The 15944-nt window shown below is 37.2% G+C and overlaps 1 pseudogene; it reads left to right on the plus strand.

The window, feature by feature from the left end:
- The first annotated feature begins 263 nt into the window (after positions 1 to 263).
- Positions 264 to 12981, plus strand: LOC131194966 (ribosome biogenesis protein NSA2 homolog; annotated as a pseudogene).
- The last annotated feature ends 2963 nt before the right edge of the window (positions 12982 to 15944 follow it).

Below are 15944 nucleotides of genomic sequence, written 5' to 3' on the forward strand. Positions count from 1 at the left end.
ATTAACCAAAACACCAGGTTTTATAGCATTCTCTGAATAAATAATGAATTCATAAGGTGTTCCAGTATTATTTGCTCTTCCTATATACCTTTCTTCCAACTAAATGCTTTCCAGCACATATACATTCCATTTATTTATTATAGGTCACACACAATTTGGCTTTTTGGTTTAATTTGCTGAATGCACCTTATTTGTTTAAAACAGACATTGTCAGCATTCTCCACTTCAAGATGAAGGCAGAGTAGAAGAGGAAATGGAGACAGATGCAGAGACAATGGAAATACTATGGCAGAACACCATCTTGGCCTTATGTTCAGTTAAATTATATGCCCGATGCTTCCACTTCAATCCAAGTGGAAAAAAACCTACAGGGTGCAACATTTATCCAGCTGTATGAACTTTGCAACCAGATGTTCTCTGCCAACAAAGCAGGATCAACGTAACACTGAATCACTATCTTCTGCCACCAGCTGAATATGCTTTCGGCAAGTCAAGTTTAAGACCTTTGTAATATAGATCATCTCTTTCATCACCTGATTAGATCTTGCAATATGAAAGAGGTTTGGCAAGATTGATGATAACCATCTTCAACAAGGATTCTTGCTATAACCATTAGTTATTTGCAAAGCGAGAACGTGCTAATACTTTCCTTAGCTAAAACTGCAATCTAATCTCAAAGCAAGCTATACTACAGTACTTGGTCATTTTTTGCTATCATATTTAAAATAAGAAAATGGAAATTAAAATGAAATGGAAATAACAACTTTATTAATATTTTAAAAGCAGGCACCGTCAAATAATATAATGTGCAGGTTGCATAAAAGGGTATATATACGTATGTGCATGAGAAGTGAAAAGTTGACCACATAATGTCTCTCGTATGTTCCTCAATTAGAAAGTGACGAAAGCAATATTTTACATGCATCTATATATACATACTGTACATACATACATACATACATACATAGTTTCCTTGGTAATAATAAAATGTGGAACATTAAGCATGTAATAGCATGCAGTGTCTTATTAGTTTATTCAAAAAATGTAAGCATCTATGAATCAATACATATTCCAGAACAAAATTAATAATTGAAATACATGCTTCTCTGTACTTGTCTTGCTATTTTCAAGTTTGAATGCCTCCTTTATATTAATTTACTAAAACCATACCATACAAAAAAATCTCATTATTAGATCAGTGGTGACTGGGATGATTATTGTGTGTACCAAGAGAGACATACAATCTCAGTTAAGTAAATCCAATTGAATATAAATGTATTGTTCTAAGAATCATCTCTAATGAATGAATAGATGGTTATAATTTAAATTCAGTATATGGAATAAAATATTTTTAAAATAAATGTTTTGTCATATATCATTTAGATTACATGTGGCATTCCTTTATATATTGCCAAGCATACATTTTTAGAAATGTAATGCATATTTGAAAGATGAATGAATCCTCATTTTTTATTTAGGAACCTTCAACTGCTGAAGAATAGGATAGCTAATGAATGACAAATTCTACCTATTAAAAGTCTCAATTTATCTGACTCTCTTACAAGCTTATTTATAAGATTTATATCTCAGTTTTTCTTCAGAAGCTCAGAGTAGGAAATACAATTCTCTCTTTTGCCAATTTTACTCACAATAATAACCTTGTTATGTGGACAGGATAAAAGAGAAAAACAGTCCCAACATCACCAATGACTTTCTGAGGCCACGTTTGTGCTATAACGTGGGCCTCCCCAGTGCCCAACTGACACCACAGCTCCTACAGCCAATTACCTTGGAAAGGGTAGAGTTCCCTCATTTTACTGCATTAGTTGTCACCGAGTACGTACAAATTGCTACCAATGTGAAAGACATAATGGAGTAAAGTTCAACTTCTATTAATAGGCCTCCGGTGATTTTTTTTTTATTTCTATGAAAAATAAGCATGGCAATTTACACAACAGAAAATTTCTACATGGAACTTATTTTTGTGTAATAATTGTCTTTTTACTATCCTTGAAATTGTGAATGAGTCCTCAAAGTCATTCTGATTCTGATAAATAAAAGTACGTTTATTATCCAGGAATGTATGTATTTATTACCTGCAAGATATTCAACTTTCCTTAAGTTTATTGCCATCAGCTGGAGGACCAAGCCTGTTTAAAGAGAGAGCAAGAGAGAAGAGGTAAATTGTATTACTAAAGACACAACACAGTGGTGGGTTTCAAATTTTTTTACTATCGGTTCTGTGAGTGTGGCTTGGTGGGCATGGCATGGCTTGTGGGCATGGCTTGGTGAGCATGGTAGAGGAAGGATACTGTAAAATCTCCATTCCCTTCCCAATCCAGGGGAAGGATACTGCAAAATCCCCATTTCCTCCCGATCAGCTGGGACTTGGGAGGCAGAGAATAGATGGGGGCGGGGCCAGTCAGAATTTTTACTACTGATTCTCCAAACTTCTCAAAATTTCCGCTACCGGTTCTCCAGAACTGGTCAGAACCTGCTGAAATCCATCTCTGACACAACATTCCTTATTCTAAATCACTGCAGCAAACATCTGGCAAATGGATATGTATTACTGAACTGTTTCTCTACTATAATGGCTTAGGGCCCAGGTACTTACGGGACCGCCTGCTGTTACCACATGCCTCCCACCGACCCGTGCGCTCTCACAGAGAGGGTCTTCTCAGGGTGCCGTCCGCCAAGCAGTGTCGGCTGGCGGCCCCCAGGGGAAGGGCCTTCTCTGTGGGAGCACCTACTCTCTGGAACGAACTTCCCCCCGGTTTACGCCAATTGCCCGACCTTCGGACCTTTCGCCGGGAACTGAAAATTTATTTATTTATCCAAGCGGGACTGGCCTAATTTTTAAAAATTTTAAATTTTAAATTTTTAAATTTTAAATTTTATTGGGTATTTTATATGGTCAATTGGACGGTTTTAATTTCGGCCTTTATTGAATAAGTTTTTTAATTGTTATTTTAGTGTGTATATTAATTGTTTTAATGTAGGCTGTACACCGCCCTGAGTCCTTCGGGAGAAGGGCAGTATAAAAGTTTAATTAATTAAATAAATAAATAAATAAATAAATAAATAAATAAATAAATAAATAATAATAGCAATAGCACTTAGACTTATATACCATCCCACAATGCTTTATACAGCGTTCTCTGAGTGGTTAACAATGTCAGCATATTGCCCCCAACAATCTGGGTTTTCATTTTACTGACCTTGGAAGGATGGAAAGCTGAGTCAACCTTGAGCCGGTCAGGATCAAACTCCAGACTGTGGGCAGAGTTAGCCTGCAGTACTGCATTCTAATCACTGCACTAAAATCCAGATACTGCTCTGAAATCCAGATACCATGCATCTGGTTTTCATTTCTGGGTTAAATGTATTTATTTCAAAAACTCAGAGCCTTTTTAATTATCAACAAAATCATTCAGAAGAAAACCTGATTTCACAGATCTAACAACACACACACACACACACACACACACACGCATGCACACATGCGCACAAACACCGTCCATCCATCCACAGGATGAGATATTCCTGTGTTGCTGACATAACACTGCCATCCCTAAGAGAATTATCACTACTCTCAATAAATAACTTTTACCAGCACCCTAACTCAAAGCCCCTTGTCATAGGTCAACAAAAATATTAGATTTATGAAGACACGATGTTACAAAAAACAAAAATTTGCAAAGTAGGAGGAAATATAAAAAAATTAGATCAGATCTTTCAGTATGTGGCTAATAGTTCTTCCCCAAAACTTATTGACTTCTTTGTCTTTTTATAAATAGTCAAACATCCCAAATTATTTTTTTAGTTTTACTGTTAATGTTCTTTTGTTTCTGCTCTCTGCTAAGCCAATATACGTATGTGCCTTGGCCAAGACAAGAAATAGATTAGAGACCATATCCAAAGGGACGCTTATTATCATTCAGAATCAGAAAAGAAGAGGAATACTTCCAGTTTTCATGAGAATTCCCATTTCTGATAATACGATGCACAGGCAAGGTTCTATTTAATTATGTAGCATGATTTTTTTTTGTCCTGTTTTTAAATAAAAATACCTAGATATTTCATTTTTTAAAAATTAATATTTCTATATATTTCCCCCTTTTTTAGCATAGTGGACTGACTGTATATTCTTAAACTGGCTCAGCAACACACACAAAATCAGCCAAGCTTGTATTCTGTAGGAGGCAGAGTAGTGTGAGAGAGGTCAGCAGAATAATCCATATTTCATTGAATGCTAATATTACCCTTCTGTAATACTGTAAAAAAGCAACTACACAGCTGAACCAACAATAGCTGAGTTATAATGACATTTTTCCATGACACAAAATATATAATTCCCTTGATAAAGAAATATTATTTGAGGGATGTTTAGATCCTGTACAACAAATTGACAACGACTATACATTGAAAAAAAGTATCCAGAAAGGTTGAAAATCCATTGCGGCTGAGAGTGACTGAGAAAGAGGTCATGGGAAGCTCACAGAATGCACAACGCCATCTCTACTTAGATTAGAGCAGTCCAAACTGTTCATAACATGGATAAGGTATTGCCAAGAATATTCCATTCATTTTACAAAATTCCATTCATTTTTCTCATGTACTTAACTGAATAGCATCCCGATTAGCCAACTCTGTATGTTTTCATGTAGGATGGAATCAAATGCATGTGTCTTACCAAACCTTCTGTTAGAAAGGGAAACAGCAGAAGAGCACAAACAGAAGACCGCAAAATCTCATTTTGATATGTAACTGGCAGATATCCAACCCTAAATGTAAAGGGAACAGAGCCAAAACGGTGCACAACAATGTGCCTCCATGCATCCTGCTGTCATCAAATTGCTTATCCCTGGATTAAAATACAGAAAGCAAAAGGATGGAACTGTTGGGAAGTTTAAACTACATTAAAATGAGCAGGAGCAATTCAAAGGGGCAATATCCTTTAATTTGACAGAACATTGTGAAAGAAAACTTTGCTATTCTAAAATCCTGCCTTTTCTCCAAGACAATAAAAAAATCCACTGCCTAATGCAGTCAACTCTCCTTCACTCATGTAGGGACTACCTTTATACCACCTCTACCCATTCTAAAAGGACACCACAGTGGAGGTAGGCAACTTGAGATCTTTCCAGATGTTGTTGAATTAAAAACAGGGGCAGTATGGTAGTTCAGAAATATATAGAAAGTCACAGGTTCTCTCTCTATCCTTACCCATACATCATTATTTGTACTTTGACAGACCATAAAATTTGAAAAGAAGGCATCGCTACCTCTATCACCACTGCTGCCTTCTAGTCTTTGTCTACTGCCACAATATCTGGTTGTATCTGCCTGTCTGTTGGGATCTTCAAAGGATTTTAGCCGTCTAATGTTCCACAATCCCCTCCCATCTAGACTTTGGAGAGTCTAGCCCATATTCTACACTGATATTCTTGGACACAATGACAGCTACTTGGTTGTGCTGTTCAATGTATGCTGTTCCTGCCCGCATCTTATACCATGCCACTATGTATTGGACCATCTCTGAGGCCTCTTTGCATAGTCTGCACCTCGAGTCCCGTCTAGTGTGATAGACTTCTGCTTATATGGATTTGGTGCTTAGTGCCTGTTTTTATGCTGCTATGATCTCAGACTGTTGCCTGAAGCTAGTGTCTCTTAGTCCAGCCTTGTTCAGGCACTGGTAGGATTTCCCAGTGTCTGATATCTCAGCTATCTGTCCAGGAATACAATGGCTGTAACATATATCAGTTCATTGGTTTGAGTTATTGTGATAATAGGGATTGTTGTGAGGGCTCTGTTGGCATATTCTAACATACTTCTTTGCTGAGCCTTTATTATCAGTCTTGAGGGTTGATTGTAGCTTGTTTATCCATGATCTTATGCCTCATATCAGCAGCTTTGCTCTGTAATTAGAAGGTAGTAAAGACCTATATATATGTATATATATCCCTTCTCATCAGGATGTTGTTGTAGTAGCATTCCATCAGTTTTAGGTTCTCTTGTCTTGTCCATGTATTGTTTTGTTCCAGCAATCCACTTATCATCAGATTGTCCTGGTTCCTCAACATCTGACATGGACTTTGTTAATCCAGGTGATGTCCAACCCGGCCTGACTCTCCTAGTGCAGGTCACTCTTATATTTTGAAGTAGACAGATGAAGTGTTAGGGACTCTTTGCCCAAGGACCTCCACCGGTAAGGTAGGTGCCAACCAGGATTTGAACCTCAGTATCCCACATCAAAGGTGCTTCCGTAACCACTCCACTATCCTACACTACATGAGAGGTGGGGGAAGGGAGAGGGAGAGGGAGGGAGGGAGAGAGGAAGGGAGAGAGAAAGAGCGCATATAACATAGACAACCCTATCATTTTGACCTACTTCATAATGTGGTTGTTTCAAATATAGAAGAGGAATGGGAGGCATCACACAAGCACTATAGGAGAAATGGTTGGATGACAAAAAGTAATAAATAGATTAAAAAATTCTACCACTAGTATTCACAGGCAGCAGCACTATTAAAAATCTTTCTTTCCAGTATCAAAGGACAGGATGCAGAAATCCAGTCAACATTAAGGCCTGGAACAATCCCAGACTGATGCAACTCAAGGCCCATCTTCTTACATTACTCAACCTTAGAATATTAGTAACCTCTTAAATCATGAAATACAGAATTTATCTTTTCACATTGCCAATTTAATTCATGTAGCAGATACTTTCGCACACTGAAGGGCAACTAATGGAAACACTGAGAAATCCCTGGGCAAAGAAAGAGGGAAAAAGCTGCGAATGTATTAACTTGTAGCTTGAAGGAAATAAGAATGGGAGCTGTATAGGTTTCCTATTTTTTTAAAAAAAAATGGCTCCAGAAATGCCTCCCACACCACTTCCGGACTGCATCATAATGCAGGGAAGCCTGGAAGCCTTTGAAGACTCTGTGCTTGAAGTAAACTTGCATCTTAGCTACAGTTTGAAGCTCTTGTTTTCTGACCACCCACAAAGAAAAGAGCATGAATCTTTCATTTTAAATGCACACTCCCACCCCCAACATGCAAATGTTTTCAACAGAGCGGAGGGAGAAAATTCATATGTAATCATTAGGTAATGCTTTGCTGAGGAAACAACTTTGGCCCAAACTAAACAGTTGGTTACATTTCAATTTAATAAGGTTCATGAGGAATGCAGAAGTATTTGTTGAGTAAAATAAGGGCTGTAAGTATATTCAGGGTTCTGTACATCTCACAGATTTGCTTGTGCAGGAGAGTTCAGCATCTAGGGCAGGGGTCGGCAATCTTAAACACTTAAAGAGCCATTTGGACCTGTTTCCCCACAGAAAAGAAAATACCGGGACCCACAAAACCCTTCCCGTGCCTGACTATTTCCTGAGCGGCCACAAAGCTAGCATATGTAGTTGAATCAAATATTATGTTTTCTTCTGAAACTTTTCTTTTCTTGGATTTATCCATGGTTGGCCTACTGGGGGTGGAAAAGCTCAATAAATCGCGTGCCGGCAGATGTCGCACATTGGCGATTGTGACATATATTTTCAGCAACAGGGAGCCGCAGCAGAGGGGGGAAAGAGCCACGCGTGGCTCCAGAGCCACGGGTTGCTGACCCCTGATCTAGGGAAATCAGAGCTTTCATTTAAAAAATAGAGGTTTTTTTTAAAAAAATGGACTTGGTTTTAAATTTATCTAGAAGCAAATCCCACTGAATTCACAAAAGCTACCCCGGAGTGGACATCATCAGATTGAACTGTGAATTATAGGCCATAAATCAGTGGTAAAGTACATGCCTGACATGTAGAAAAAACCCTGCTTGAATCCCTTTCATCTTCAAATAAGGGGAGAAAAAGCCTCTCCAGCCATTGACAATTGTGTGTAGAATAGACCATAAAAAGTGAAATGACTCAATAGCCTTATTCAGTGGAAGCTGTTTGCTGTGCTCTTATTTTGCTCTTATTTTGCAACACAGCTTTAATGATGCAAATGCTTTACCCCTTAAAGCTCAATTAAAAAGCTGCAAAGGAGGCCGTGTATTAAAAATATAGCCTCCCATCAAATTCCTGAAATTCAGAGTTCCACATCTGAACTTATGATGAACGCCAGAGTTCAGCAATCTCCTCTCTTTTTTTAATCTAAGCTGCAAGAAAATATAATGGATTTAGCAGACCAACTGAATCACAGAGTCAGATTATAACTGGGAACGTAGCCAGTTTATTTCTTCCCCCATTTAGTCCCCTAATTTGTGAGAACAATTCACACAGAATTGGCCTAACGCACTCCAAGGAGTCCTTCCCTTGAAAATCTTTGCCAAGGAAAAACTGAGCATTAAAACTAAAATATATATTGCTTCCCCTCATCACCCTGGGCACCAGTGCTATCCTCTTAAAAGCAGTTATGAGCTTTTGAGTCTCAGTAGTAGTAGTTATGAAAAGGGTCAGTCTTTGCCTTGGATTCTTTCCATTTCAACCAAATTACAAAAAAAAAAAAAAAAAGAATTTCTTTCAGCAACCCAAAAAGCAAGCCGAAAATGGAAAGTTGAAATGCATGACGGTGGGAAAATCTGAATAGAGAGGACAGTGACAATCAAATTTTTCAAAAATCTGCTTTTAAATCCAAGATTTCTGTAGCCACATTCTCTTTCTAAGAATAAAGTATTATGAATCTGCCTTACTGCAAATCCAAAGTCATATTCTTAGGAAACAACTAAGCACTAAAGCATTAATGTTGCAAAAAACGTTAAAGTCAAATTTCAGAAGTCCCTTAAAGGGTCTGTCCTTCTAGCTCCCCTATAGAATTTCGAATCAACCTCTAAAAGCAATACAGCTTCTTTAAAGGATTCAAGCCAAAACTCAATAGAATTTTATGTTGACGTCAGTAGGAAGCAGACTACACGCAGACTGGAAATGGAACAAAATATAATTGGCCAAATTTTCTGACAACTCATAAAACAGCATTTATTTGGTCTAGAAAGTGGGAGGGGGGGAGGAGAAAAAAGCATTATTGTTCTGGAAATTATTTCCACTAACATATATAAGGAAGACTGGTCCTGTATATGTTAGTGATGAAAAACACCCTGAATTCACTTTCCAGCCTACACTTTAAGAGTCACAGCGAGATACAGTTAGTCCTTGACATACAGCCAAAGACTTTTTTTTTTTTGCATTATCCCAAATTACTAGTGTCTAGTGACGCAGAGTAATTTATGGAATTTTTTTTTAGAAAATAAGAAAAGGAGCCCCAAAATGCATTATCTTGCTAACATTTCTACATTTGCCTATGAATGTTGCAAATGATACTGCTGCTATTCTCTTGCCAATCTTCCTTTTTCTGTAGCTTTTAAAGAAAACAATGCAAGCTAGAAGTTCTAATTTCACCGTTGCACTAGTCAGAGAAGAAATTAAAACACTGCAATACATTTCTTCAAAAAAAAGAAAAAGGAATTGTCTTCCCTAAATGTATAGCAGCCATTAAAAGATATAAGCATTAAGTGTGTGTATATCTGTGCATATTCTAAGAACTGGTTGTAGTTGTATTAAATTTTACCGACAGAGAGACTCCTTTTATTTCAGCTAATAACAAATGTTATTCTTACCAAGTTGATATGCAGCCAAACAACTCATTAAAATAGGAGCCCAACTTCAGACCCAGAAGTTACTCATAAGCCTCCTAGCAATTCAGGGCAAATAAAGACGCTGTTCCTTTGAATCAGAATGTTTTTAAAGAATGGCTTCTTTAAACAATTAAGCAGGTTTCTATAGTTCAAGCCGTTAGGGAACGCCTTCATAAGGAATTATGTAAGCTTCAACACATGCTCCAGAACTAGCAAACTATGATAAGTTGTTAGGGCTTCAGTACAATTGTAGGACATGTGTCAAAGAAAAGTAACAGAACAAAATTATCGAAGTGTTGTCTTATATCTGAAACCTTCCACCTTTCATGTATATGCTCAGAATTATTTTACTCTGAGAATCAAATTATTAGTTGATATATTTCTGATCGGTTTTTTTTTCTAATTCAATTTTTACAGCAAACATAACTTGATTAAAAAACAAGCACTGGGCCAGGATTTTATAATCTATCTACTACTACTGCAATATCGGGTTTTCAATTTCAATTATATAGAATGTAAAGGATATATGTTTGTGGGTTTTTTAAATATAGTTTTAATGTGCACTGGAGACGGCAGTTAATTTCGTTGTACCATGTACAATGACAATAAAGTAAACTAAAGTAAACTAAACTACAGCCTTTTCCTCCTTTACACTTTCTATAAATCCATCTATTTAAATGGAACAGTCTTGTCCCATTGGCCGGTTGTTAAATGGTCACTAAGCAAGAAGAGAGAGCAAGAGATGGGGGAGGGGGGAGGGAGGGGGAGAGAGACAGAAACAGTTACACACACAGAGGAAGGGAGGGGGAGAGAGAGACAGAGATGCTGCAAAATTCACCAGCTCCTACGCCTCATTCAAATAAATTTCTCTTGTACAGCTATGCCAGCATTGCTGTCAACCCATTGTTCACTGTTGCCAGATGCATGAAATTTGGTCTAAGTGAGTCCATTGATGGGAAAATGAATATTTTTTATTGTTGTATTATCGTATTTGGGAATGGCCCAACCACTAAGTGAGGAGTGAGTGTGTATACGTGTTGGAGTTAGGGTTCACAGGATTACTATTCCTTTCTGTGGTAGTGGTACTGTGATACTGTTTTGGAAATGCATGTTCACGAAAGCGTATCACATCTGACCTAGTACCTTTCTAGCTATATTTATAGGCAGCTTCCCACTATGTAGATGTGTGAGAAGAGCAGCAAACAGCTACAAAGACCAGGAAAATCATTGCCAGAAACAGCAGCTGTCACTAAGTTAGATTGATCATCTTCCGGACAAGAATTACAGTTTTCTGCAGTGGCCACAGAACAGCCTGCATTAAACTGATAGCCTCCATTTCTGTCTGCATTGTGCCCCAATTGTTGTCTGCTATTAGCTGACATATTATTTTAGAGGTCAAATGGGCCAAGGGCAAGGGTTTAATTAATTAATATAAAGAACTGAAAAAGCATGGGACAAAAAACTCTTTCAATGATATAATAAATTTATATTAAAAAGGAGGGAATTGATTGTCCCTATCTAAAATTTTATTTTAATCTAAGAACATGCCTGAGCTGAGTTACTTATTAAATAGAGTGGGAAAATATTTAGTTCTGGGAATGTTATTGAACACCAAGTGTGCAAAAAACATACAGGACAGAAAAGGAGATAAAAGTCAACAGTAAAGAGATTAAGCCAAAAACCGAAGAATATTGAGCAAAATAAACACATACTCTTTACAGTATATTATCATTAATATAATTGAAATATTTTAAGTGATTTTTATAAAACAATAAATAATAATCCTTGTAAACAGCACAGAATTTAGATTCGAAACTTCCAACTGTTTGAATCCTCTGACTCATGCAGGATCTGCTAAAAGGTCTCAAGCAATTGGCTATACAGCCTCTTAGATAAAGGGAAATGTCTCCTTCATGAATGTCTAAGTCGTTGTTGCAAAAGTGGTTTTTATTTTTGAAAAGGCAACTGGACTGATTTTTAAAGAAAAAAATAAGAAAAAGGCTTCTTATCCTGGAAGCGTCATCAGTTGTATTGGATGGTATGGGAGATGAAAAGACAATTATTGACAGCTGAGATTAGGCATGAGGCAACCTATACCAATGGTTGACAGCTATTGCAATCCGAAAATTCCTAATATTCAAAATGAATCTACTTCCCTATAATTTTGGTTCCGTCCTCTGGGAACAAGTCCATTTCTTCCTCTATAAATACCTGTAGACTGCTTTCACATTTTCCTTCTATTGGCTCTTTTCCAGATTACACATACCCACTTCTTCAACATTTCTCACAAGATTTGATTTGCAGTCCCATCACCAACATGGCTGCCCTCCTCTGAACTCACACCACGTTGTTAATATATATATCATCTACTAACCCTTTTCATTCAACAGTTACAACACAGGGGAGAGAACAGAGCCCTAAATGAAGTTTGCCCAGTAGTGCTCTTCAATCTAATGTGGAGCCATTTAGGAATACACTCTGGGCATAGTCATTCAGCTAATAATGAGTATATTTGTTATATCATCTGGCTTTTTTAAAAACTATTTTTACATGAACTGCACAGATTTCACTCCACGCCTATTAAGCATTTTTTCCCATTCTTTATGTCTACAATACTTCCATTTATTCAGCTGAGAGACCAATCTATACAGGTTTTACTTTCTCTTTCTGCAATTGTTCGAATTTCAATCTAGTTTCCTTTAGCTCTTTTTCTTCCATTATCTATTTTTTCCCCCCACCAATATCCACTCTTGACAAAATTAGATAGATAAATAGCAGAAGAATGAAGACCAGAGCCCAGAAGGCGCTGTACCAGCATACCTACTGGATAGGGAGAGTCAGTCTCGAGCAAAAGTCCTTTCCAACATGATCAAACAAAAACGAAAAGAAAAATCTGGGAAGTGGGAGGTCCCTGTGCCCAAAGTCCGGGCCCAGGGAGAAACAGAAGTGCTCAAAGTGATTCGCACAGGAAAACGAAAGAAGGAGGCTTGGAAAAGAATGATTATCAAAGTGTGTTTTGTAGGGGACGGCTTTACCAGAAAACCTCCAAAATATGAGCATTTCATTCGACCAATGGGTTTGCGATTTAAGAAGGCCCATGTAACACATCCAGAACTTAAAAGCCACATTTTGCCTACCCATTCTTGGTGTAAAAAAGAATCCTTCGTCTCCTCTCTATACTTCTTTGGGAGTAATCACAAGAGGTACAGTAATCAAGGTGAAAGTGAGTGAGCTTGGTCTCGTCACCCAAGGGGGCAAAGTTATCTGGGGAAAATATGCACAAGTAACCAATAATCCAGAAAATGACCGGTGATATTAACGCAGTTCTCCTTGTATAGTGACACTGCAGCTATGGATGTGCAAACTTTTCAAACACACACGTGCCTCTGCAAACTTTGGATAAAAGGATTTATTTCAGAACAGCCATCTCTGAAGACAAAGGACTGTTACAGAACTGACTTTTCTCCAAATATTATCAAAAATAAAATAAATTTCTTGATTAGCATTGCCTTTTTTAGAGTCAGGACTTTTCATCACTTTTTCATTCCTCACTAATTCTCTCAATCTTCTACCATGCAGAATAAAATCAATAATGCTTTCATATTTATATCCATTTCCTTGCTGTGTGAACATACAAATGGACTTATATTTAAAGCACATGCTCAAAACAAAAACACCTTTTTTCTAAGTAGATGCTCACTGAACAATGACCATCCTCAATCATTGTTAGATTTCCAAGCAGACCAATCCCTTTGTGGGTAGTTTCCGGTCTCCTTTGTGCTGATCCATTTGTGTCACTGTAGCAGCAAGTTCTGACTCCGTAGGGTGAGAAATTGGAGATCCCAATTTCCTCTTCCACAAATCCTCTAGGTCAGTAGTTCTCAAGTCTTTTTTTCACTATGGACTATGGCCACAGACCTCCAAGACTTAACTCAAGATTTAAACCATAACATTTCTTCAAACCTTTGTAAATCCTCTGTGATGACATAGTGGCATCCACAGACCATAGGTTGAGAACCACTGGTCTAGGTGTACACTAGCTCTACCATCTGCTTTGGTACAAGCAGCTTGATACTTAACTGCTGTGACCATCACTTGCTGTATTCCAGGGCAATGCCTTTATCTGAACTATTTCATCTTAACAACAGAGCGGGAGGGAAAAGGAATTCAATGGTCTATGGGACTTGTTAAATCCAAAGGGAGAAGATGATAAAAATGAGGTAAGTTCTCTCAAGCTACCAATAATCCCAGGTCTGAAATATGGATGCAGGAGACTAAGGAAATCAACAGCCTCTTCCTTTGTAAACAGACCAATCGGATAAATTGAAATTAAAAATAAATTTATACTTAAAGCGAGCGAGCATAACGATTTATTTTTAAACAATCACCAATACTGATTTTCAAACAATCAGTATTGAAGGAATTAAATATATAGGCTGTTTAAATTGCAGACAGACTATTTCAAAGAAATATTCCCACAGAAAACTACAGAAAAAGTTCTCAATAACCTCATCTCAAGTTATTGTGTTCTCTTTGCTGATGATGTCAAACTATTTAATACCACCAATAATACTTCTACCCTTCAAGAAGACCTCGACTTAATTTCCAATTGGTCTAAAACTTGGCAACTCCAAATCTCAACCAGCAAATGCTCAGTCTTACATATTGGAAAAAAGAACCCTAACATCAAGTACAAACTTGATGGACATTACCTAACTGATGACCCCCACCCTATCAAAGATCTTGGAGTTTTCATATCTAATGACCTTAGTGCCAAAGCTGACTGCAACTACATAGCGAAAAAAGCCCTAAGAGTTGTAAACCTAATTTTACGCAGCTTCTTTTCTAAAAACTCTACACTACTAACTAGAGCATACAAAACATTTGCCAGACCTATTCTTGAATACAGCTCATCCGTCTGGAACCCATACCACATCTCTGACATAAATACAATAGAAAGAGTCCAGAAATATTTTACTAGAAGAGTTCTTCACTCCTCCGAAAACAACAAAATACCTTATACCAACAGACTTGAAATCCTGGGATTAGAAAACTTACAACTCCGTCGACTTTGACATGACCTGTGTTTAACACACAAAATCATCTATTGCAATATCCTTCCTATAAAAGACTACTTCAGCTTCAATCGCAATATTACAAGAGCAAAAAATAGATTCAAGCTAAATGTCAACCGCTTCAAACTTGATTGCAGAAAATATGACTTCTGTAACAGAGTTGTTAATGCTTGGAACTCATTACCTGACTCCATAGTCTCTACTCAAAATCCCAAAATCTTCAACCAAAAACTGTCTACTATTGACCTCACCCCATTTCTAAGAGGGCTATAAGGGGCGTGCATAAGAGCACAAAAGTGCCTACCGTTCCTGTCCTATTGTTCCCTTCATCATATCAAATTGATATAGTTGATGCATATTTTTATACATATATGTATATTTTCTTCAAAATATGTTGTTTTATCTATGACAATTGTTTGTGTATACTGTTGTGACAAAAGAAATAAAAAAATAATAATAAAAAAAAAGAAGAAGAAAATCCTTGGCCACAGATGGGACATAGTGGAACAGTACAACATAGAGATGTCAAGATGCATTAAAACTGAGTATCTGAGCTTCATACAGAAAGATGCATGACATACATTTTAACACTTTCATTCATAATGAAAACAACATTGTTTCCCTGCATGTATTCATTAATGTGTCAGCCCTACTAGACAGAGTAGAGCAAAAAATCAATTCCACAAGAAGGCTAAATACTACATTTATTTCGATTGACTATGATAGAATCTTGTACCTCCGATTTGATATTCCTTCTTCCTTCCTATATCCCAGTGAATTAGGGAAGTGTTTGCTTCATCCTTGAACTTCTAAATATTATCTCTCTCTTGTGGAATCTTCAGATCTAAATCTGAAATCTTCGTTCAGATCTCTTATATCCTTGCACATGACATCTAGTTTAATTTCTTTTCATTTGTTTGATTCATGCTACATTTCATTTATACTTCTTACATTCCAGTCATGATTTGGTAGAATATTTGTGGTCCAGGATTGAACTGTGGGGTCCCTGATCGTCACTGATCTTCATTGTTTTCTTGCAGATGTTTCATTACCAAACTAGGTATAACATCATCAGTGCACTGTTGATGTTACTTAGTTTGGTAATGAAATGTCTGCAGGAAATCAACCAAGCTCAGAGACCACCAGGTATCCCATAGTCACAATTTTCCATGGGTCATGGTTCTTATCTGATGGGCCAGAGTCGTTAACATTGAAACTGCATGTAGACAAACAAACAGCGG

This window comes from Ahaetulla prasina, chromosome 3, assembly GCF_028640845.1.
Source record: "Ahaetulla prasina isolate Xishuangbanna chromosome 3, ASM2864084v1, whole genome shotgun sequence".
In the NCBI taxonomy this organism is placed as follows: Eukaryota; Metazoa; Chordata; class Lepidosauria; order Squamata; family Colubridae; genus Ahaetulla; species Ahaetulla prasina.